A 24705-nucleotide genomic window follows, 5' to 3' on the forward strand; every position below is an offset into this window, starting at 1 on the left:
TGCTTAAAATTTTAGCTCCCTTGCACCTATACTTAACCTATTGTTCCTATAGTAGCACTACTAAGAGAAACTATTTTGTTATTAAACAAAATAGTTGATAAATTAGGAACTTTTTTACATCAATCGAACGCTTTTGATCCACACTTCAAAGGAAAAATATAAAAGTTTTGTAAAAATACGGTTTTGATTTGTGTTTTGCCTATTCCGTGAGGCTAGTTCTACTATAGGAACAGAAATTAGGAATAGTGCTACTATAGGCACATGTGTTCCTATAGTGGCACAAGCGATAATAAATACAAAAACATGAGTTTTCTTATGTTTCATAATTTTTCCACAAAGCCAAGATAAAAAGCTTTCAGATGATCTAAAAATAATTCCGCAGGCTTTATTTTTCGATTTTATACGAATGCGGCTATTGGTACATCGACCCTAACTTTCGTTATTTGACGTGGAGTAGTTTTTCAAGTACGGGAATGCGATCTTGGGTCATATATAAAAAACAGAATAATCGTCTTCTAGTTCATGTCGATGCTAGCTATCCCGAGGAGGAAAGAATAACTCGCAATAACTCATGCATACCATATTTCGGTATCATACCACAATTAGGTAATGTTCAGTTATCAATACCTTATTTTGGTATAAAAATGGTATTTGAAAAAATGTTAAAAATACTTCATTTTGGTATTCGTTAGCTATTGAGGACTGCTGGAGGTATTGAACTATAATTGAAAAATTTCAGTTTTATATGAAAATCCATCAACACGCAGAGAATTAACAGCTATTCAAATCAATAAATATTATTTTTGTTTTCAATAAACCTTTTCAATTTGTTACTATAAAAAAATGCGTTGAAACAACAATATTTTTTATCAGAATAAAACACAAATATTGTTGAAGCAATCCTTACAAGAAATTTGTTGAAACAACAATTGAAAAACTTTACATTAAATGATGGTTTTATTTGTTTCAATTTCCTTCATTGTTAATTAAATTAATCATGCGTAGAACAAAAACTGGCCCGTCATTTTGGTTTTGATTGGAAACAGCGAGAATGTGAATATTTCTAGTGCGTTGAATTAGATCAAAGTGCAAGACGTGCAGAAAATGTTTGTTTATGGAATTCAGGTCATCGATTTTTTTTATCAAAGTTTCGGAGTACCCATAAACTATAATCTCAGCTATTTGTAGTAAGTTTTGGCCTTTCTTTCTAAATTTTTGTTTTCACTAAAAATATTTCAACTATTGCAGTCAACTCCTACACTAGCTGATGGTTTCATCCTATTGCTTTGTCGCGGAGCGGATAATGCTCGTCCTCCAGTCAAATGGATTATGGAGCAAGTTTCATATACTTACGTAAAATAAAAATAAAGTAGATTTTTAAAAGCGATTATCGTAATTTGATTCATTATATAATGAGGTTTCAGGGGACTGGGAGCAACAAAGATGAATTTTTATTTCAAACAAAAACATTTTCATGAGCACTGAAAAACTTTGGTTGAAATAAAATATTCAGTTTACAGAAATTACAAGCGATTTTTTTCCTTTTTGTTTCAAAATGTTTATGTCATATCTTTAAAACTCTTCTAAAATATTATTTTTGTTCGATGTGAACCAAATTTTCGTTCTAAACAATAGTTAAATCACAGACAAAGTTAAACGTTAATTTTGAACTTGTCCGTAAAAAGAATTTAAATAACGATCTTTATTTTACATGTATGTACGCTGTACATACATCCACATAATTGATGTTATCTCAATATTCAATTATCTTTAAATTAATATTCAGATTATACTCAAAATATGACTCTATTTTATAGTTTATTGGTTTTATAACAAAAACACAAAATAACTTGCATGAGCGGAGAACATTGATATACTTTTTCCTAGACCATATCCTGTTGTTTTTATTATTTCAAATGAAGTATGTGTTGGAGTTACAGCATTAATATTAACATTAATATGGATTATGTATATGCGATTAAGAACAAAACTGTGAGAAATTAACTAAAACGTTTGGTTTTGGATTTGGTATAAATGATATATTAACCAAGATTCAGGAGTATAAGATGCCGATATCTACTCGTAACTACTCTAAAACTGATTATAGATTTTTAGAACTTGTTCAGAATTCGCAGTAGTCTTAAGGAATTAAGGAAGTTATCTTGAAAAATGTACGTTAAGGTTCGACATACTGAATTTGTTTAAAAAAACATTGATATTTTTTCTCAAATTCACATAAGTTTTAAATATGTCCGCTTATAAATTGTCAAAATATACTCTACTACATCTGAACATTGCGATGAAGAATTTGAACAATAATTTAAACCATTTTAAAATAGTTTTGAATGTTGTATGTTTGTTTTTTGCCAGGTGTACGAATATGGAAATGGTGAATTTTAGACACAAGTTCAATACTTTTTCATTATTCCAAAGGTTTAAGCTAAAGAATACAGTTTATGATTGCCGAACGAAAGATGACCTCTATGACCTCCGTTATTGATAAAGTAAATCGAAGTCCATAGATCATTTAATAGTTTTATACCAACATGATATCAAAACAGTGGCCTGTACGAAAATAAGTTTGAGTCACTGTATTTATTGTTTGTTGGTATTTAACTATTATTGTTGTGAACCGGGTAATTTAAATATTGAACATTACTGAAGCTTGTGAGATATTTGAAGCAGTGAGCTTATGCACGCTATACATTGTTCACCAGTGAGTCGTGAGGCATGAGATACGTATACAACTAATAATTCCAAACACATTATGTTTCGTGTAAAACTATGCTTTCATATCAGCGATACACGATACGCACAAGAGTGTCTACATAAACAAACTGCCTCTACATTCAAACTTCAGAGAATAACAAAACCGCCATTGATGGTGGCAATCCAACACAGCGCCAATGAAACATTATTTTCGCAAACTTTCGTATAAAATACAAGAGCGAGCGTAGCGTAAAGATCTGCTGCTAACTCACATGCGTGCTCAGCGACTAGTAGCTCTTTCACGACTTGCTGGTCCTGTTTTGGCTAATTTGCTACGCTAGGCGAATATCGTAAAATTGTGCAGAATAGTGTTTAAAAATATCACACATTCTCGCATACTGAAGCTCCACCACCGTCAGTGCTATTGGTGAGGTTGGCCGTAAAAGACATCTATCGGCTCGAGAGTTTACCTATGCAAAGGGTTTAGGTCGAACTGGGTGAAGTAGTATAAAAGTTTTGTGTCGTTTAGAAATCCGAATGGCTCCTATTGGAGAAGTGCGACGCGGAATGTGTTAACCAATTGATGGAATGATTCAGTTCCAGGAGAGATCTGTGTTTTTGGCAAAAGGTGAAATTGACACATATTGAATATGTGCGTCAAGTGTTTTATGAAACCGTTTGTTAGTGTTGATATTTTAGCCTTGAGTTTTGATGAATCATTCGTTAATAATTTTAGTTGTCGTATGATGCAATTGTTGAATCTGATCTGATCTGAAACCGATGCCTCGTTAGACAACAACATAGGTAAGTAGAACCTTACCTTTTAATATTTAGCAGTAAAACAATCAGAACGAAAAAGAAACTCGACCTCCGAATATCCAGATGCACGATGCTTGTAAATACCGTGAAAAGGGGTAACATTGATAGCTGTTTCATCAAAGACACTACGAAGCACTGGATGTACAAGCTGTTTTTAATTTTATAATCTCAAGCATAAATGGTCGGCGTTAAGTCAGAGTGGACCAAGTGACATATTTTATATTTTGAGAAAAATGGGTTTAAAGTCTAACGCTCTGTAATTTTTGAACTCGTTTAAATTTAGGTTCAATATTTTTACACGTCTTTTTGTTACTTTCAAACAATATAATGTGAAGTGATAATCATAAAAAATCATAATCCAAACCTCTAATAGAACGATTTTTTGATGGACTATGTGTACTTGGTCCACTCTGACTGAACCAAAAACCACCGTTCAGTGAGCTGGTTCACTCTGACTGAACAATTTCTTGAAAAATAACAATCATTTAATGCTTGCATGGTCAAATTGGGTGCATATCTCTAAGATAAACACTAGGGCAATTCAAATTTTAAAAATGTTTCAAAATGCAATCTCCCATATGCTCCTTACCATCCTAACCATAAAAATAGTGTTCTGTGAAATTTTCAGCTTTCTAGGTGGTGATTTAGAGGTGGCCCAAAGACAATAAAGGTTTATATGGAAATGACTATGGAGAAATTTAGAGAAATGTTCCAAACACTCTAGTACTGTAATGTAAGTAGAAACTTATCATCCCATATTGAAAACTCATTCTTCAAACCTTAATGAAGAATGCTGCTGTAGAAACAAATCCTTTTTGAGCTAATTTGTTTGGGATTTTTGTACATGTTTGCAGGGCTATAATCCCATATTAAGCTAAATAATAGCAAACAAACTCATGAATATCTCTTCTGCTATCCTTCGGATTGAATTTCTCTCTTCAGCAAATTTCTTCATTATGGTTTGGAGAACGAGTTTTCAATATGGGATAATAAGTTTGTAATAATATTACAGAAATACCGTGTTTGGAACATATCTCAAAATTTCTCCATAGTAATTTCCATACAAACCTATATTGTCTTTGGGCCACCTTTAAATCACCACCTAGAAAGCTGAAAATTTCACAGAACACTATTCTTATGGTAAAGATGGTAAGGAGCACATGGGAGATTGGATTTTCAAACATTTTTAAATTTTGAACCGCCCTAATAAACACCAATATCGTAAATTCTTAAATAACCCATATAGTAAATACCAAAATCAGTGGCATTACGATAGCTTGAAAATTAAGGTTTCGCAGGGTCAGGGCGTTGAAGACCAGAAATATTCAAATATGCGTTCAGTCAGAGTGGACCAAGTGAAAATTTTGAGTACTGACCAAAATATGCTGGTCCAATAAGCGGATCGTAGGACATGCCATACATACACCATAGAACTACTGTAAACTTCTATCGGACTCTGAAATTGACTCAAAAATGCAGTAATCAATCAGTTTATTGCTTTTCAACACTTGGTCCGCTCTGTCTGCACAGAATTTGTTGCAATTTCTGACCACCCATCCGAATATGGTAAATGGTCAAAAATCAAAATTAAATGCATCGAATCATGTAATATTTATAAATTTCTATTGATGGATAAGTAGAAGAATGATTCAATGTCGAAAAATCTGACAAATCTCCTGAAATGTCTTTCATTTCCTCGCATTCCTAAGCGCGCTGATCATTTTCGATGTTATGGTAATAAGCACTTGGTCCATTCTGACTGCACACTTTTATCGATTTTTGTTGATCATCCAAAGTAAATTTATTACATATCTCTCGCAGTTTACAGCATTCTTCAAATCTGATCAAAGTGTAACGGAGGTAAAGTAATTTTGCATCTAATGAGAGAATAATCCAATATTCTCAAGTTTTGTACTTGGTCCCCTCTGACTTAACGGCGACCAAATGGCATCTTATCAAGTTGAAGTTGATTGTTTATACAGTCAGCTCTCCACATCTCGATGTTCTACATCTCGATATCTCTTCCTATGTCGATGATTTTTCCGGTCCCTTCATTCTGCATACATTTTCACTCTCCATATCTCGATATCCTCCTTATCTCGATATCTCTCTATCTCGATGTGATTATCGTTCCCGATTTTCTCTTCGTATGTCGATATTCCCATTATTAAAGGTTACTACAGGGTGGCCACCGAACCGGGAAAAGACGGGAATTTTAGTAGACATGTCTACTTTGCTATACTATACTTCTGATAAATGTTTCACTTTTCTCATTGGTTAACAAAGCTTAAACATATTATATGTTTTTTTTTCTCTTGAATTTTTCTTTTACCGTTTTAACTCATTCTCCGAACACTTAAGGTCAACGCTGACTTCAAATGCATCTGATTAGCTGATAGTTATAAAAATTGTAATATATTCGCAAAACTTAACTGTTAGTTGTTGGGTGTGTCGAAAATTATGTTGATTTAATTTCAGTATTGTTCTCACAAAAATAATGGAACAACATTTTGATTCAAATGCCGAACATTGTGTTCATTCTGTCTCATAATTCAAATTAAATTCAAAACAGCATGAATAAATCGTATTTAACCTTAGTAAGATACTGGGGTCATAATGACCCAAAATCGAATTTCAACCTGCAATATCTCTGTTGTTATCAAACGGATCTTTCTGAAATTCCCTGACTTTTAATATTTTGTGGAAACGAAGCACAAGACCAAAAAAATTTTTTCTTAAGGTGATTCTAAGATGGCGCCACGAAAAAACAACTTAATAAGATACTGGGGTCATTATGACCCAGAAATGTATAACCCTATAAATCAGCGAAATATCAACCGAATAATGAAATTTATGCCGCATTCGAAAGATATACTCCTCAAGATTCTGATCAATACCTGGAATACCGGTTCCAGATCCAGTGGCCACCGGGAATCGGCTACGAAGGGGACCATGTTGGCCACGTGGAATTTCAGTACACTCAGTCCAGAAATCTGCAGTCATCACCAAATTGTATAAGATACAGGCCATATAGGAATGTACTGTCTTCAGCAAACTTGCTTCGGGGACCAAGAACTTAAACATGGGATACAATTTAGTTCAGAACTTGACCACCGCGTGGCGCTAGCGTCGATATGAACTTCCGGTAGGGGCTAATTATGCGATAACTCGAGATTGCGAGCACATAGAAGGATGCTGTCTTCAGCAAAGTTGCTCAGGAGGATAAGCAATTTCTCATGAGATACAATTTAGTTTAGAATTCGACCACCGCGTGGCGCTAGCGTCGATATGAACTTCCGGTAGGGGCTAATTATGCGATAACTCGAGATTGCGAGCACATAGAAGGATGCTGTCTTCGGCAAAGTTGCTCAGAAGGATAAGCACTTCCACATGAGATACAATTTAGTTTAGAACTCGACCGCTGCGTGGCGCTAGCGTCGATATGAACTTCCGGTAGGAGCTAATTATGCGATAACTCGAGATTGCGAGCACATAGAAGGATGCTGTCTTCAGCAAAGTTGCTCAGGAGGATAAGCAATTTCTCATGAGATACAATTTAGTTTAGAATTCGACCACCGCATGGCGCTAGCGTCGATATGAACTTCCGGTAGGGGCTAATTATGCGATAACTCGAGATTGCGAGCACATAGAAGGATGCTGTCTTCGGCAAAGTTGCTCAGGAGGATAAGCACTTTCTTATAAGATACAATTTAGTTTAGAACTCGACCGCTGCGTGGTGCTAGCGTCGATACGAACTTCCGGTAGGAGCTAATTATGCGATAACTCGAGATTGCGAACACATAGAACGATGCTGTCTTCGGCAAAGTTGCTCAGGAGGAAAAGGACTTCCACATAAGATACAATTTAGTTTAAAATTCGACCACCGCGTGGCGCTAGCGTCGATATGGACTTTCGGTAAGGGCCAATTATGCGATTACACGAGATTGCGAGCACATAGAAGAATGCTGTGTTCGGCAATGTTGCTCAGGAGGATAAGGACTTCCACATGAGATACAATTTAGTTCAGAACTCGACCGCTGCGTGGCGCTAGCGTCGATATGAACTTCCGGTAGGGGCTAATTATGCGATAACTCGAGATTGCGAGCACATAGAAGGATGCTGTCTTCGGCAAAGTTGCTCAGAAGGATAAGCACTTCCACATGAGATACAATTTAGTTTAGAACTCGACCGCTGCGTGGCGCTAGCGTCGATATGAACTTCCGGTAGGAGCTAATTATGCGATAACTCGAGATTGCGAGCACATAGAAGGATGCTGTCTTCGGCAAAGTTGCTCAGAAGGATAAGCACTTCCACATGAGATACAATTTAGTTTAGAACTCGACCGCTGCGTGGCGCTAGCGTCGATACGAACTTCCGGTAGGAGCTAATTATGCGATAACTCGAGATTGCGAACACATAGAACGATGCTGTCTTCGGCAAAGTTGCTCAGGAGGAAAAGGACTTCCACATAAGATACAATTTAGTTTAAAATTCGACCTCCGCGTGGCGCTAGCGTCGATATGGACTTTCGGTAAGGGCCAATTATGCGATTACACGAGATTGCGAGCACATAGAAGGATGCTGTGTTCGGCAATGTTGCTCAGGAGGATAAGGACTTCCACATGAGATACAATTTAGTTCAGAACTCGACCGCTGCGTGGCGCTAGCGTCGATATGAACTTCCGGTAGGGGCTAATTATGCGATAACTCGAGATTGCGAGCACATAGAAGGATGCTGTCTTCGGCAAAGTTGCTCAGAAGGATAAGCACTTCCACATGAGATACAATTTAGTTTAGAACTCGACCGCTGCGTGGCGCTAGCGTCGATACGAACTTCCGGTAGGAGCTAATTATGCGATAACTCGAGATTGCGAACACATAGAACGATGCTGTCTTCGGCAAAGTTGCTCAGGAGGAAAAGGACTTCCACATAAGATACAATTTAGTTTAAAATTCGACCACCGCGTGGCGCTAGCGTCGATATGGACTTTCGGTAAGGGCCAATTATGCGATTACACGAGATTGCGAGCACATAGAAGGATGCTGTGTTCGGCAATGTTGCTCAGGAGGATAAGGACTTCCACATGAGATACAATTTAGTTCAGAACTCGACCGCTGCGTGGCGCTAGCGTCGATATGAACTTCCGGTAGGGGCTAATTATGCGATAACTCGAGATTGCGAGCACATAGAAGGATGCTGTCTTCGGCAAAGTTGCTCAGAAGGATAAGCACTTCCACATGAGATACAATTTAGTTTAGAACTCGACCGCTGCGTGGCGCTAGCGTCGATATGAACTTCCGGTAGGAGCTAATTATGCGATAACTCGAGATTGCGAGCACATAGAAGGATGCTGTCTTCAGCAAAGTTGCTCAGGAGGGTAAGCAATTTCTCATGAGATACAATTTAGTTTAGAATTCGACCACCTTGTGGCGCTAGCGTCGATATGAACTTCCGGTAGGGGCTAATTATGCGATAACTCGAGATTGCGAGCACATAGAAGGATGCTGTCTACGGCAAAGTTGCTCAGAAGGATAAGCACTTCCACATGAGATACAATTTAGTTTAGAACTCGACCGCTGCGTGGCGCTAGCGTCGATACGAACTTCCGGTAGGAGCTAATTATGCGATAACTCGAGATTGCGAACACATAGAACGATGCTGTCTTCGGCAAAGTTGCTCAGGAGGAAAAGGACTTCCACATAAGATACAATTTAGTTTAAAATTCGACCACCTTGTGGCGCTAGCGTCGATATGGACTTTCGGTAAGGGCCAATTATGCGATTACACGAGATTGCGAGCACATAGAAGGATGCTGTGTTCGGCAAAGTTGCTCAGGAGGATAAGGACTTCCACATGAGATAAAATTTAGTTCAAAACTCGACCGTTGCGTGGCTAATTTTTAATGAAAACATAGAAACGAATTGCTGAAAGAAATTCGTGAGAAACTCCAAAAAGACCTAAACAGTAATTTAAGGAGTAATTTTTAAAATCATTTGATAAATAAATAAATTGATAAACTTACGCCTTGAGGAGTACTAGGGGTGTCTCTCCTAGGAGATAATTTATAAGGATGTCCCCGAAAAAAATTCTGGGGCGTATCCCTAGAAGAAATAAGAGATAGAATTCCGAAAGAAACTCTTGAGCACATTTCATAAGAAACTTCCTACATTTTCTTACCCCTACTTAAAAAAATGCACGTCATAAACTTTAATTTGAACGTAATCCTCTGCTTGAGTTGTGATTATCTTATCACCTACACTATTCTTCGCAAGTTAGAGTGAGTAGATTTGCGAGCATGACTTGAAGCATAAAGATGTGAATGTGTTTGAATAGTGATGATTATCAATATTATTATTGAGATAAATAAAAGTTTATAGTACAGTGAAACCTCCATGAATTGATATTGAAGGGACCATCGACTCATGGAACAGCATTCCTTTGGATAGCTGCTTCTAGGGACCATCATAGTAACCATGAAAGTTTATTTTACTATGGTTCCATGAGTCGATATCGAGTCATGGAACATCGACTCATGGAGGTATCACTGTAAAATCAATAGAGTGTGTGAATTTAATTTATTGTAAAATTTAGTGCTGAAGTAGTTGATTGGATTCAGAATCAATTATTTTTGCGTAAGTAAAAATAATTAACAGGATAGTAACGCCAACATAAAACATTCTTCTCCGTTAACTTCTGGACATTTCTTTAGAATCAGCTTCTGCAGTAATTTCAACAAATCTTGCGTACAAGAATGTGCATAAAGGTTTTGTATTATAACAATATTGCCAGGAAGAACTCAGAAAAAAATCGTCAGATTATCTTGAAAGATTTGTAAACAAAATTAAGCAATTTCGCAAACACCAATGAAAAAATCCCAAAAATCCAAACTTCTTGTAGAATTCCATAATAAAGTATTAGAAGAATCAAATTTGACTCATGTAGAACTTCGAGGAGACCTTCAGTAGATTTCTGGAACAATTGAATAAATGACCGTGGAGGAATTCATACATTAACTCGAACGAATGTTGGAAATATCTTATGGACTAATACTAGCAAGAACAGCTGGAGGAATTCCAGAAATAGCTTCATTGGGACGCATTATTAAAAAGTACTCTGAAGTGTTTCAAAAAAATCCTCTTGAGAAAATTCAAAATTATCCTTTAGAAAAAAAAACAGAATATTATTCCGTCAAATCCAAAAATTATAACTTGAGAAATACCGAAAACAATTTTTAAATCAGATCGTAGAAGAATTCAACAAAAAAAGGGCATGTGAGGGAATTGCAAGAATTCTGAAGAATTCACTCCAGATAGATTTCTCCGGGAATTATTCCATCCTCAGGGAACTTTTCCAGGAATTATTGCATAGATTACTTCAAGCACTTCTGCAGCGATTCTTCCAAAGATTATTCAAGCGATTTCTCCTGACATTCAACTAATAAAAAATAACTGATTCCCCTAAGGATTCTTCCAAGGAGATCTCTACAGAGATTTTTGCAGAATGTCAGAGGTTTCTCTGAGTAACATTTCTTCAAGGATTACTTAAAATATTTCCACAGTGAATTCTCCATACATTCCGCTGGTAGTCCTCTCAAGATTTCTCTAGGATTTATTCCTAAGATTTCCTCCAGGGATCGCTCCAGGAATTCTATAACGAATTATTCCAGAGATTCTACCATTCAATTGGGGATTTTACAAGAAATTATTTTATGAGTTCTTATAGAGTTCTGTTTGATCTTTCGACCTTGACGCTTGCTTCTGCGGGAGCGGGTGACGAGGGCAGGATCAAACATGTCGCGCGTCGGTCGAGTGAAGTGAAAAAGTTCCGCGATCGGTTAGTTCTGTTTGATCTTCGACCTTGACGATTGCTCCTTGGCAGTGCGTCAAGAAAGCCCGAGCAGTCGTCAGTTGTTTTCCCTCTCGGGTCGTGCGCCTATTTTCTCTGAGTGCTTTTATATAGCCGAGCAAACGAGTTAAGCTGAATGTGGATTGTTGCTGCTCAGTCAAGGATGACGGATCAATTGGTGAGCTCGTTTCATGCTACTATTTCTAATCTATAAAATATGTATGACTGCACATTTAATCGTTACAACGGTAGGACGTAAATATGATTTTTCAACAAACTATAAATGGTTCGTCACTGTAAGTGTCGACATAAACTCTAATTCATGAATTATTTATGTTTAACATATTTTTGTTTTCAAAACACCCCTCTCTTTTTATCTTTATTTTTGTAATTATAAAAAAACTTTGAATGGTTCGACACTACAAGTGTAGACTTGCGAAAGGTTCACTTTATTCAACAAACTTTGGATGGTTCGCCACTGTAAGTGTCGGCATAAGAATAAGAGTGTTCTATGATGTTCCAGCCAATCGAGTTTTTGTTTCTTTTCAAATAAGTAAAATATAATAACACATGCTTTCGTCCTGACAGCTGTAGGAATGTTACATTTAGATATTTGTTTAACAAACTTTGAATGGTTCGTCACCTCAAGTGTCGGCATAATTTTCCTTTACCGTCAAACGGGGTAACTTGCAACAGGGGTGAAACTTGCAACACTTCGACATGTAACCGAATTGTCGTTTCGTTCAGCATTGAGTTAAATTTTTATAATTTATTCCGCCATTTATTGACCTCAGGTATACAACAGAAGATTTCGGCGAGGGTTTGGGTATTGTTTCTTTTTTGCTTGGTTTGCTGGAGGTGAAAATCATATTAAACGTTGGATTGCAGAAAATGTACGCTGAAAAACGTTCCTCGCACCAAACAAACGGTAGAAATGTGTCATTCGAGACAATTGTCATCAGTTACAGTACTTAGTAGTGTACAAAATGACAATATAAAAGTTTTGATAATTTGATGTTTAATCACTGTAAAAATTCAAAAACGTTTTTGACTACCCTTGTGGGGTAACTTGCAACAGCTAATGTGATCTCAATTGTTTGATATTTCTTGCAGTTTATCATCGAAAACACATGACAAGGCTAAATTTAACACAAAATTTGTTCAGTAACATTAAAATTTTTGTACCGCACTTAACTCAATACACGTTTGGTAATAAATATTAAAAATATTACATGAATCGCATTATTATTAGACTTAGATTTATGTTCTTCATGAAAATAATGAAGCATTTTGAAAATCTATATAAAAACTAACTTGCTGATCTGTCGTTGGGAATTTTCTACATGAAGTATGATAAAGGTAGTATCAGAACACCAACAGAGACCATTTTAAAACAAACATATCAATATCTTATACGTCGCTTTGATTTCAATTTGTATAAAAAAATGTTATGTGAACCATAACCTTAAGTACAATTGTATTTGTAGAAAAGTTGCATTAAAACGTTTTAATGGCTCTCCAATAACTGTCAAGATTTATGATATGCTAGAATTTGTGAACACCCTATGCAATACCAATGAAGTTTTCAATCAAATTGGTTTAATACTGATAATTCAATCAATAATTGGTTATCTGTACTCTTAGATAGCTTAGGTAGCTGTTTATGATTATTGTCATACTTTTACTGCAGAAAATTATTAAACGATCATAATAACACGATATAGTTTAAGTTTTCAATAGTGTACTTCAGGTAGCAGTATGTGTTGCATGTTACCCCACATCAGGGGTAGCATGAAAAATGTATACTTTTCGTCTCTACTGATCCCTGAAGATCAAACATTGATAAAATTAATACCGTTTGGTATTCTTCACGTGGCGATTAGGGTACTAGATGGTTTTTGTCTCATCTGAATCCTCAAATTTTTCATCCATATAGCTTTGAAGTTGAAAATTGTTGCAAGTTACCCCGTTTGACGGTACATAGAAATTGTTCATATCAAAGAAAATATTATATTTACGTATAAGCATGTATATATCTCACAAATCATTGTTTATCATGGTCTAATCACTTATCAAAGTGAATCCTTTGACCCAACGATCCTCCCCATTAACAAACATCCTTCCCAGTAACCTTTGTGGAGATGCAGAGGCAAACACGGTCTCCAAATAGCAAAGGTTACACACTAACATTCCTTCCCCCAATCCCACCTGACTGCAAGGACGTGGCCGGCGCCGTTATTGACCCTGTATAAATAGAGGCACTGAATTATGCACACTGAAGAAGATTATGGCCAATCCCAGCCGAACTTCTAGTTGATTCTTTGTGCATTTTCACTGACTTCGGTCAATCACGAAATAGCAGCCATTGATATGTGTAGTCAGTCTAAGCTAAGCTAAGAAATTATTTTATGAGTTCTTATAGTGATCGCTGGCGAAATTCTTGCAAGAGCCTTTATTTTTTTCAACGTTCTATTTATAATAAAGGCTGCGTAGACGAAACTCATATTTCATTTATATATATACAGTCAAATCTCTACCAGTTAATTCCTGAAACGATTTCTACAGGAAACCATGTAGAGATTTTTCTGAAGCGATCCTTGGAGAAATTCCTGAAGAAACCTCTGCAGGAATTCCTGTAAAGATTTGCATAGAGAAATCTCTGTAGAAGTCTTTGGATAGACTCCTGTACTGCCCATAACTGCATATTTGTAGGCATTGAGTAAATGGAATACCAAGTGTACATTTCATGGCAGTATGGGAGGAAACTAAAATTTCTAAAAATTACCAGGAACTCAAAAGTGCTTATTTGAGGCTTATATTTTGTACAACTCACATCGCATACTAGGTGAATAGTCAGAAAATAATTCTGGAAGAAATTTCATTGCTGTTACATTACGAGGCTCATTTATACTCTCAATGTTACTGTTATGCGGTTATAATTACCAATGTAACAAAACAACTTGGTATTTTTTTTTCAAATTTTCAAGAACAATCTCACAGATTTCAGTAAGTTGATTGAAAGTATTTATCATTTGATGACTCTCCATGGTATTAACTCCAATTTGTCAAAAATGTCGAATGTGACTGTTATGCAGTTATGGGCAGTGTAGGCATCCATGAAGGACTCTTGGAGACATCTTTGGAGGAATCACTGATGAATCCTTGGAGGTATCCCAGGAAGAATCGATGTAGAAATTTTGCTGGTGGAATCGCTAGAGAAATCCCTGGAAAAACCCTGTAGATTTTTTGCTGGAAAAATCCCTGTAGATTTTTGTTGGATAAATCCCTGGAAGAATCCTTATAGGAATATTTAAATGGAAAAATTTCTCGAAAAATCTAAGGAGAAATATCTGAAGACATCCATGAAAAAAAAATTATAGAGATTTTACTGCAGGATATGTAGAGGTTTTTTTTAATGAAATCCATGGAGAAATTTTTAGCATAAGTTCTGATAATATTCTAGCAGGAATTAATGGGAGAATCTCTAGAGAAATTTCAAGAAGAACTGGAGTATTATTGGAGACCCAGTACACGAATCCCTGGAGAAATTCTTGGGATATCCCTGGAAGATTATCTTGAGAAATTCTTGAGGCGTTTCATGTAATTTCCTTGACGAATTCGTGAGATTAAGAACACCTGCAGAAATTCCTTGTGTGTTTTAAGTGTTACTTCTGGAGGAATTTCTGGAGAAAGCCTTGAAGATATCTGTGCAAGAATCCTTGTAGACACTTTCCTGGAGGAATCCTTGCAAAAGTCTGTGGAAAATTTTATAGAGGAATACCAGAAGAAATAACTTAAAAAATCTCTCGAGAAATCTCCGGAGAAATTTCGAAGTATTCCTGAAACGAATCCTGGAGGAATCCTTGGAAAAATTCCTAAAATCCCAATCTCAATAAAGATTTTCCTGGAGGAATCTATAAAGGAATCACTAAAAACATTTCTGCTGGAAACCTTTGCGAAATCTCTAAAGAAATCCTCATACATATTTTTTCTTGTAGGAATCCTTGTAAAAATTCCATGTCAACTCCCTGGAGGAAGCTATTCCATGCATGGCGAAAAAAAGTTCTTCCTGAAAGAATCTCTGACAAAAGTCCTAGGGAACCCCAGAAGAAATCATTGTAGAGATTAAGGTAAAGAACAGCTTGGATTATTTTCTGTTAAAATCCATGGAGGAATCTTCGAAAGATTTCCTGGAGAAATCTCTGGGGAAGTCTCTGGAGATATTTCGAGAAGATGAGGACAGATGGGCATGGGTTTGTATTCCATCGGATGAGCTCTCGGCAAATAACTGTAGAATCCATCATACAAATAATTTAAGGTTACTGGACTATATCCTTTGAATAACTCCGATATGAACTAGGTCTTGAGATCCAGATAACTTTTTGGAGCAAATTCAGAAGGAAATACTGGTATAAAGTCATAAGATTCCTCCGGATCCAATTAAAAACTAAAGTGCACAGTTACTGCAACAACTTCTAAAGAAAACTAGAAGTATTTTAATATCAACTTCATGACGTCATCTGTATCTGAACTCTTGTTGGAATTTATGAAGTGACTACAATATAGTTCATATCATATCATAGAGCTCATTTTATATTATATACAATCGACTCTCCACAACTCGATATTCTATAACCCGATATACTCTATAACTAGATGGATTTTCCTGTTCCTTAAAATTTCCATACATTATGCTCTACATAAGTTGATATATCTGTAACTCGATATCTCCACGAGTTGATGTTACGTGAGATGTGAATTTCTCTCCATAACTCGATATCTATTTTAATTTTTTTCTTTTTTGGGGAAACGTGATCTAATTTTTGTTTGAAGGTGAATAAATACTTACAAGTTGTAATGACAAATGATAAAAACTATTGTCAGTAAAAATAACGTGATTTTTCGAGCACTTCGAAAAATGTTTTCAAATATTAGTTTGTAAAATACTATCAACAAAATAATATTGCTTTCTTACAAAAATGATAATAAAAATATTGAAAATATGTACAGAAATTTGTTCCTTAGATTTTGTGTCGGTATATTCTATTATTCGATAATTCTATAAGTCGATGGTCCCTTGAATATCGAGTTATGCAGAGTCGACTGTAGTTTATATAGTAACATATATTTCATGTCGGATCGTGTAGTTCATATCATATAAGAGCAATATAATGACGAGCGTCACGCGGAATTTACTACGCAGAATTTTAAAAAAACTGAACAACTTTGCCGAAGATAAAACCTTCAAAAAAGAGTTCCTTCTGGAAATACATATAGACGCCAGCATCACATGCTGATTAAATTTTGAACGTATGTTCATGACTAATTCCTTATTCTCTCGAACAATTTTACCGCAGACAGCATCCTTCTATAAGTCGGGTCGCGGGTGAAGGCTAGAATTTTTTTTTTCGAGTACGTCGGAATCGGGCTTGTAAAAATTCGGATTTAGGTGGACTTTGTTAAGAGTTATGGTAAGAGTAACAACCAGAAAGCTTCTTTATGCATCAGAAACTATGAATTTATATATTTTTAAAATTCGGTCTTTTTTTACAAAAAATGTTGAGGTTTCGAGTCAGATTCGGATTTGAACAGTGGACTTTTTTTCAGGTTCGGATCGGGTCCGGGTTTAAAAAAATAAAGTAAATCGGGTACGGGTCGTGTTTGGGCTCAAAAAATGTGAAATCCCCCTCTAATAATTAACCTCTATCGGAAATACAAATCGACGTCAAATCCACCGGGTGGTCGAATTCTAAACTGAACTGTAGCCCATGTGGAATACCTTATTCTTTTGTGAGACGGACCCTAATATTGTGGTTGGTTCACAAACCTCTCACGCTGAAGACCTGGGATCAAATCACATACTCTTGATGGTCACTTTTAATCTCAAAGCCATTGGTCTCGAGATAAACTTGCTATGGGTTAAAAATCTCATTATAAGAGACAAAAAATTATCCTCTTGGGCAACTTTGCCAAAGACTGCATCCTTCCATATGCATGCAATCTCGAGTTGTCGCATAATTAGCCCTTACCGGAAGTTCATACTGGCGCCAGCGCTACGCGGTAGTCAAGTTTTTAACTAAATTGTAACCAATGTGGAAGTCCTTATCCTCCCGCCACTTATTAGTCCTTGTTACATTTTAAACCTTGTTGAAAGTGACAAGTCTCGGTTTTCCCAGTTGCCGAGAATGATCTGACAATGATCAAGGCAAGGAAAAAAATGGAGTCGAATTGAACAATTTGTTTCATAATCCTTCATTTATTTGATTCTCTAGTATGAAGAAGTAGGGACTATGATTCTGATGCACGGACAATATCTGTGTAATTTATACCGGAAGTTCAGATCGACGCTAGTGCCACGCGGTGGTCGATTTCTGAACTAAATTGTATCTCATGTGGATGTCCTTATCCTCCTGAACAACTTTGCTGAAGACTGCATCCTTCTATGTGCTCGCAATCTCGAGTTATCCCATAATTAGCATCTACTGGAAGTTCATATCGACGCTAGCGCTACGCAGCGGTCGAGTTCTGAACTAAATTGTATCTCATGAGGAAGTGCTTATCCTTCTGAGCAACTTTGCCGAAGACAGCATCCTTCTATGTGCTCGCAATCTCGAGTTATCGCATAATTAGCCCTTACCGGAAGTCCATATCGACGCTAGCGCCACGCGATGGTCAAGTTCTAAGCTAAATTGTATCTTATGTGGAAGTGCTTATCCTCCTGAACAACTTTGCCGAAGACAGCATCCTTCTATGTGTTCGCAATCTCGAGTTATCGCATAATTAGCTCCTACCGGAAGTTCATATCGACGCTAGCGCCACGCGGTGCTCGAGTACTGAACTTAATTGTATTTTATGTGGAAATGCTTATCCTCCTGAGTAACTTTGCTGAAGACTGCATCCTTCTATGTGCTCGCAATCTCGAGTTATCCCACAATTAGCATGTACTGGAAGTTCGTATCGACGCTAGCGCCACGCAGCGGTCGAGTTCTGAACTAAATTGTATTTTATGTGGAAGTGCTTATCCTTCTGAGCAACTTTGCCGAAGACAGCATTCTTCTATGTGCTCGCAATCTCGAGTTATCGCATAATTAGCTCTTACCGGAAGTTCGTATCGACGCTAGCGCCACGCGGTGCTCGAATACTGAACTAAATTGTATCTCATGTGGAAGTCCTTATCCTCCTGAGTAACTTTGCTGAAGACTGCATCCTTCTATGTGCTCGCAATCTCGAGTTATCCCACAATTAGCATCTACTGGAAGTTCATATCGACGCTAGCGCCACGCAGCGGTCGAGTTCTGAACTAAATTGTATTTTATGTGGAAGTGCTTATCCTCCTGAGTAACTTTGCTGAAGACTGCATCCTTCTATGTGCTCGCAATCTCGAGTTATCCCATAATTAGCATCTACTGGAAGTTCATATCGACGCTAGCGCCACGCAGCGGTCGAGTTCTGAACTAAATTGTATTTTATGTGGAAGTGCTTATCCTCCTGAGTAACTTTGCTGAAGACTGCATCCTTCTATGTGCTCGCAATCTCGAGTTATCCCATAATTAGCATCTACTGGAAGTTCATATCGACGCTAGCGCCAGGCAGCGGTCGAGTTCTAAACTAAATTGTATCTCATGTGGAAGTCCTTATCCTCCTGAGCAACCTTACCGAAGACAACATCCTTCTATGTGCTCGCAATCTCGAGTTATCGCATAATTAGCCCCTACCGAAAGTCCATATCGACGCCAGCGCCACGCGGTGGTCGAGTTCTAAACTAAATTGTATCTCATGTGGAAATTCTTATCCTCCTGAACAACTTTGCCGAAGACTGCATCTTTCCATTTGTGTGGAATCTCGAGTTATCGCATAATTAGCCCCTACCGGAAGTTCATATCGACGCTAGCGCCACGCAGTGGTCGAGTTCTGAACTAAATTGTATCTCATGAGGAAGTGCTTATCCTTCTGAGCAACTTTGCCGAAGACAGCATCCTTCTATGTGCTCGCAATCTCGAGTTATCGCATAATTAGCTCCTACCGGAAGTTCATATCGACGCTAGCGCCACGCGGTGCTCGAGTACTGAACTTAATTGTATTTTATGTGGAAGTGCTTATCCTCCTGAGCAACTTTGCTGAAGACTGCATCCTTCTATGTGCTCGCAATCTCGAGTTATCCCACAATTAGCATCTACTGGAAGTTCATATCGACGCTAGCGCCACGCAGCGGTCGAGTTCTGAACTAAATTGTATTTTATGTGGAAGTGCTTATCCTCCTGAGTAACTTTGCTGAAGACTGCATCCTTCTATGTGCTCGCAATCTCGAGTTATCCCATAATTAGCATCTACTGGAAGTTCATATCGACGCTAGCGCCACGCAGCGGTCGAGTTCTGAACTAAATTGTATTTTATGTGGAAGTGCTTATCCTCCTGAGTAACTTTGCTGAAGACTGCATCCTTCTATGTGCTCGCAATCTCGAGTTATCCCATAATTAGCATCTACTGGAAGTTCATATCGACGCTAGCGCCACGCAGCGGTCGAGTTCTGAACTAAATTGTATTTTATGTGGAAGTGCTTATCCTTCTGAGCAACTTTGCCGAAGACAGCATTCTTCTATGTGCTCGCAATCTCGAGTTATCGCATAATTAGCTCTTACCGGAAGTTCGTATCGACGCTAGCGCCACGCGGTGCTCGAATACTGAACTAAATTGTATCTCATGCGGAAGTCCTTATCCTCCTGAGTAACTTTGCTGAAGACTGCATCCTTCTATGTGCTCGCAATCTCGAGTTATCCCATAATTAGCCCCTCTGGAAGTTCATATCGACTCTAGCGCCAGGCAGCGGTCGAGTTCTAAACTAAATTGTATCTCATGTGGAAGACCTTATCCTCCTGAGCAACCTTACCGAAGACAACATCCTTCTATGTGTTCGCAATCTCGTGTTATCGCATAATTAGCCCCTACCGGAAGTTCATATCGACGCTAGCGCCACGCAGTGGTCGAGTTCTGAACTAAATTGTATCTCATGAGGAAGTGCTTATCCTTCTGAGCAACTTTGCCGAAGACAGCATCCTTCTATGTGCTCGCAATCTCGAGTTATCGCATAATTAGCTCTTACCGGAAGTTCATATCGACGCTAGCGCCACGCAGCGGTCGAGCTCTGAACTAAATTGTATCTCATGTGGAAGTCCTTATCCTCCTGAGCAACTTTGCTGAAGACTGCATCCTTCTATGTGCTCGCAATCTCGAGTTATCGCATAATTAGCTCTTACCGGAAGTTCATATCGACGCTAGCGCCACGCAGCGGTCGAGTTCTGAACTAAATTGTATTTTATGTGGAAGTGCTTATCCTCCTGAGTAACTTTGCTGAAGACTGCATCCTTCTATGTGCTCGCAATCTCGAGTTATCCCATAATTAGCATCTACTGGAAGTTCATATCGACGCTAGCGCCACGCAGCGGTCGAGTTCTGAACTAAATTGTATTTTATGTGGAAGTGCTTATCCTTCTGAGCAACTTTGCCGAAGACAGCATTCTTCTATGTGCTCGCAATCTCGAGTTATCGCATAATTAGCTCTTACCGGAAATTCGTATCGACGCTAGCGCCACGCGGTGCTCGAATACTGAACTAAATTGTATCTCATGTGGAAGTCCTTATCCTCCTGAGTAACTTTGCCGAAGACAGCATTCTTCTATGTGCTCGCAATCTCGAGTTATCGCATAATTAGCTCTTACCGGAAGTTCGTATCGACGCTAGCGCCACGCGGTGCTCGAATACTGAACTAAATTGTATCTCATGCGGAAGTCCTTATCCTCCTGAGTAACTTTGCTGAAGACTGCATCCTTCTATGTGCTCGCAATCTCGAGTTATCCCATAATTAGCCCCTCTGGAAGTTCATATCGACTCTAGCGCCAGGCAGCGGTCGAGTTCTAAACTAAATTGTATCTCATGTGGAAGTCCTTATCCTCCTGAGCAACCTTACCGAAGACAACATCCTTCTATGTGTTCGCAATCTCGTGTTATCGCATAATTAGCCCCTACCGGAAGTTCATATCGACGCTAGCGCCACACAGTGGTCGAGTTCTGAACTAAATTGTATCTCATGAGGAAGTGCTTATCCTTCTGAGCAACTTTGCCGAAGACAGCATCCTTCTATGTGCTCGCAATCTCGAGTTATCGCATAATTAGCTCTTACCGGAAGTTCATATCGACGCTAGCGCCACGCAGTGGTCGAGTTCTGAACTAAATTGTATCTCATGAGGAAGTGCTTATCCTCCTGAGCAACTTTGCTGAAGACTGCATCCTTCTATGTGCTCGCAATCTCGAGTTATCGCATAATTAGCTCTTACCGGAAGTTCATATCGACGCTAGCGCCACGCAGCGGTCGAGTTCTGAACTAAATTGTATTTTATGTGTAAGTGCTTATCCTCCTGAGTAACTTTGCTGAAGACTGCATCCTTCTATGTGCTCGCAATCTCGAGTTATCCCATAATTAGCATCTACTGGAAGTTCATATCGACGCTAGCGCCACGCAGCGGTCGAGTTCTGAACTAAATTGTATTTTATGTGGAAGTGCTTATCCTTCTGAGCAACTTTGCCGAAGACAGCATTCTTCTATGTGCTCGCAATCTCGAGTTATCGCATAATTAGCTCTTACCGGAAATTCGTATCGACGCTAGCGCCACGCGGTGCTCGAATACTGAACTAAATTGTATCTCATGTGGAAGTCCTTATCCTCCTGAGTAACTTTGCCGAAGACAGCATTCTTCTATGTGCTCGCAATCTCGAGTTATCGCATAATTAGCTCTTACCGGAAGTTCGTATCGACGCTAGCGCCACGCGGTGCTCGAATACTGAACTAAATTGTATCTCATGCGGAAGTCCTTATCCTCCTGAGTAACTTTGCTGAAGACTGCATCCTTCTATGTGCTCGCAATCTCGAGTTATCCCATAATTAGCCCCTCTGGAAGTTCATATCGACTCTAGCGCCAGGCAGCGGTCGAGTTCTAAACTAAATTGTATCTCATGTGGAAGTCCTTATCCTCCTGAGCAACCTTACCGAAGACAACATCCTTCTATGTGTTCGCAATCTCGTGTTATCGCATAATTAGCCCCTACCGGAAGTTCATATCGACGCTAGCGCCACACAGTGGTCGAGTTCTGAACTAAATTGTATCTCATGAGGAAGTGCTTATCCTTCTGAGCAACTTTGCCGAAGACAGCATCCTTCTATGTGCTCGCAATCTCGAGTTATCGCATAATTAGCTCTTACCGGAAGTTCATATCGACGCTAGCGCCACGCAGCGGTCGAGCTCTGAACTAAATTGTATCTCATGTGGAAGTGCTTATCCTCCTGAGCAACTTTGCTGAAGACTGCATCCTTCTATGTGCTCGCAATCTCGAGTTATCGCATAATTAGCCCCTACCGGAAGTTCATATCGACGCTAGCGCCACGCGGTGGTCGAGTTCTGAACTAAATTGTATCCCATGTGGAAGTTCTTGGTCCCCGAAGCAAGTTTGCTGAAGACATTACATTCCTATATGGCCTGCATCTTATACAATTTGGTGATGACTGCAGATTTCTGGACTGAGTGTACTGAAATTCCACATGGCCAACATGGTCCCCTTCGTAGCCGCCTCCCGGTGGCCACTGGATCCGGAACCGGTATTCCAGGTATTGATCAGAATCTTGAGGAGTATATCTTTCGAATGCGGCATAAATTTCATTATTCGGTTGATATTTCGCTGCTTTATAGGGGTATACATTTCTGGGTCATAATGACCCCAGTATCTTATTAAGTTGTTTTTCTTAACATCCGCGGAAGGTTAATTGAATAATTGCACAAATACATTTTTCTGAAATATTTTTCTTACCTCGAACAAGAGAATGATTGCAAGTCCCAAAGTTTGGAACAGATTGAAAGATATTAAAAACGAGTTCAAAATGACTGCCATTTCCTGGAAAATTGATAACATATTTCAGCGCAACATTGCTACCAAAACTCCAAACAAAAACTGAGTTTTGAATTAAAGTTTCTAAACTTCATGCAGAAGGTTTGAGCTCTCAAAGATATTGAATTCAAAATTTCTTATGTTAAGCTAAGCTCTGTTCAAGAAAAGTAAAAATTTCTTTGACAGAGCTCTATTTGAAATTATTGCGTTCAAAGAAAAATTACAATTACAGCGAGGATCCGCTGGTTGAAACACGACTGCCTTCCATCTAGCGAATCCGACCCGTTAATTGGAACGACTGACAGCTGGTGAAAATGTTCCATACTAACGCATCTGGAACGCAAATCGTCACGAAACGCACATATACATACACATTTGTTCTATATATGGAGACTTCAATGCGATGGTACTTAGACGTCAAAGTCAGTTTGACATCTTCTCTTGACATTCAAGTGTTTTTTAGTTGGATTTTTTTCCTACTAGCGAACATCCAACCATCGAGTCATTCCATGTAGCGGACCTCCAACGAGCGAATCCCCACTGTACTTTTCTTTTCAGTTCGTCCTCATTTACTGAATAATACATCAATAAACCTCTTTATTTATAAGAGCTTTAAATTGTTTTCATTATTATTATTATTATTATTATTTATAGAGTAAGAGCTTTGAATGTGTCATTAGTGATTTAATCGACTAGAAATTGAACAAGTAATGTGGGACAGAGGTGATCGGGACAATACGGGCCGCCTAAGGAAAACGTCATGGAATGCATAGAAAAACAGCAAAAACTATTGTTTCAATGCTAGTGATTTGTACTATAACATGTTTTCTTCTATGTTATGTCGATAATTAATGTTAACATCAACTTGAAATTTATTTTAGGAACGTTTTTGAAAATCATGTTTTCCTGTATGTTCACCAACCATATGGGGCATTATGAGCCACCCAACGGGGCAGTATGAGCCACCCAACGGGGCAGTATGAGCCACCTCATTCAATGCATTATTATATTCAAAACACCGTTTTCTTTGCTTAAATCACATAAGGGACATATTATTCATAAATATGGGCTTGATAGCTTTTAAAACAAACCCCTGTCGAAGTGAGTCAAAATTGTCAGCATTATCACAATTGAGGGGGTAAGAAGCGGAGGGGTTTAAGTGATAGAAACCTAGTTTGAAGAAAATCGGCTTAAAAAACAAGCCACGATTTTTTTTTTTATATTTTTCTATTGGAATTAAAAAATACTGTTGAAAACAGTAGAATTTTTTTAGTACTTTCAACTCAAAAACCGACAAAAATGTCACCCTTTGCGTTTGCTCCTCAATTAAAAACCGAAAAAATTTTGAAAGTTGTACCGGGAAAATTTTGAAAATAATACCGGGAAAAAAACGGGAA

General features: G+C 38.2%; 1 protein-coding gene across 5 annotated transcripts in view; it reads left to right on the forward strand.

Moving 5' to 3' along the window:
- The first annotated feature begins 2946 nt into the window (after positions 1-2946).
- The window catches only part of LOC5573678 (phospholipid scramblase 1), a 62584-nt gene continuing 40825 nt past the window's right edge, over positions 2947-24705 (forward strand). For 2 of the 5 annotated variants that reach the window (XM_021842509.1, XM_021842510.1), the window contains exons 1-2: positions 2958-3337; positions 3446-3513. The gene's annotated coding sequence lies outside the window, so the exon portion shown is untranslated. Of the gene's footprint in view, positions 3514-24705 lie in introns of all 5 variants that reach the window. The other 3 variants (XM_021842508.1, XM_001660950.2, XM_021842507.1) reach the window with 3 other exon arrangements.

Source organism: Aedes aegypti, chromosome 2, assembly GCF_002204515.2.
Source record: "Aedes aegypti strain LVP_AGWG chromosome 2, AaegL5.0 Primary Assembly, whole genome shotgun sequence".
Taxonomy (NCBI): Eukaryota; Metazoa; Arthropoda; class Insecta; order Diptera; family Culicidae; genus Aedes; species Aedes aegypti.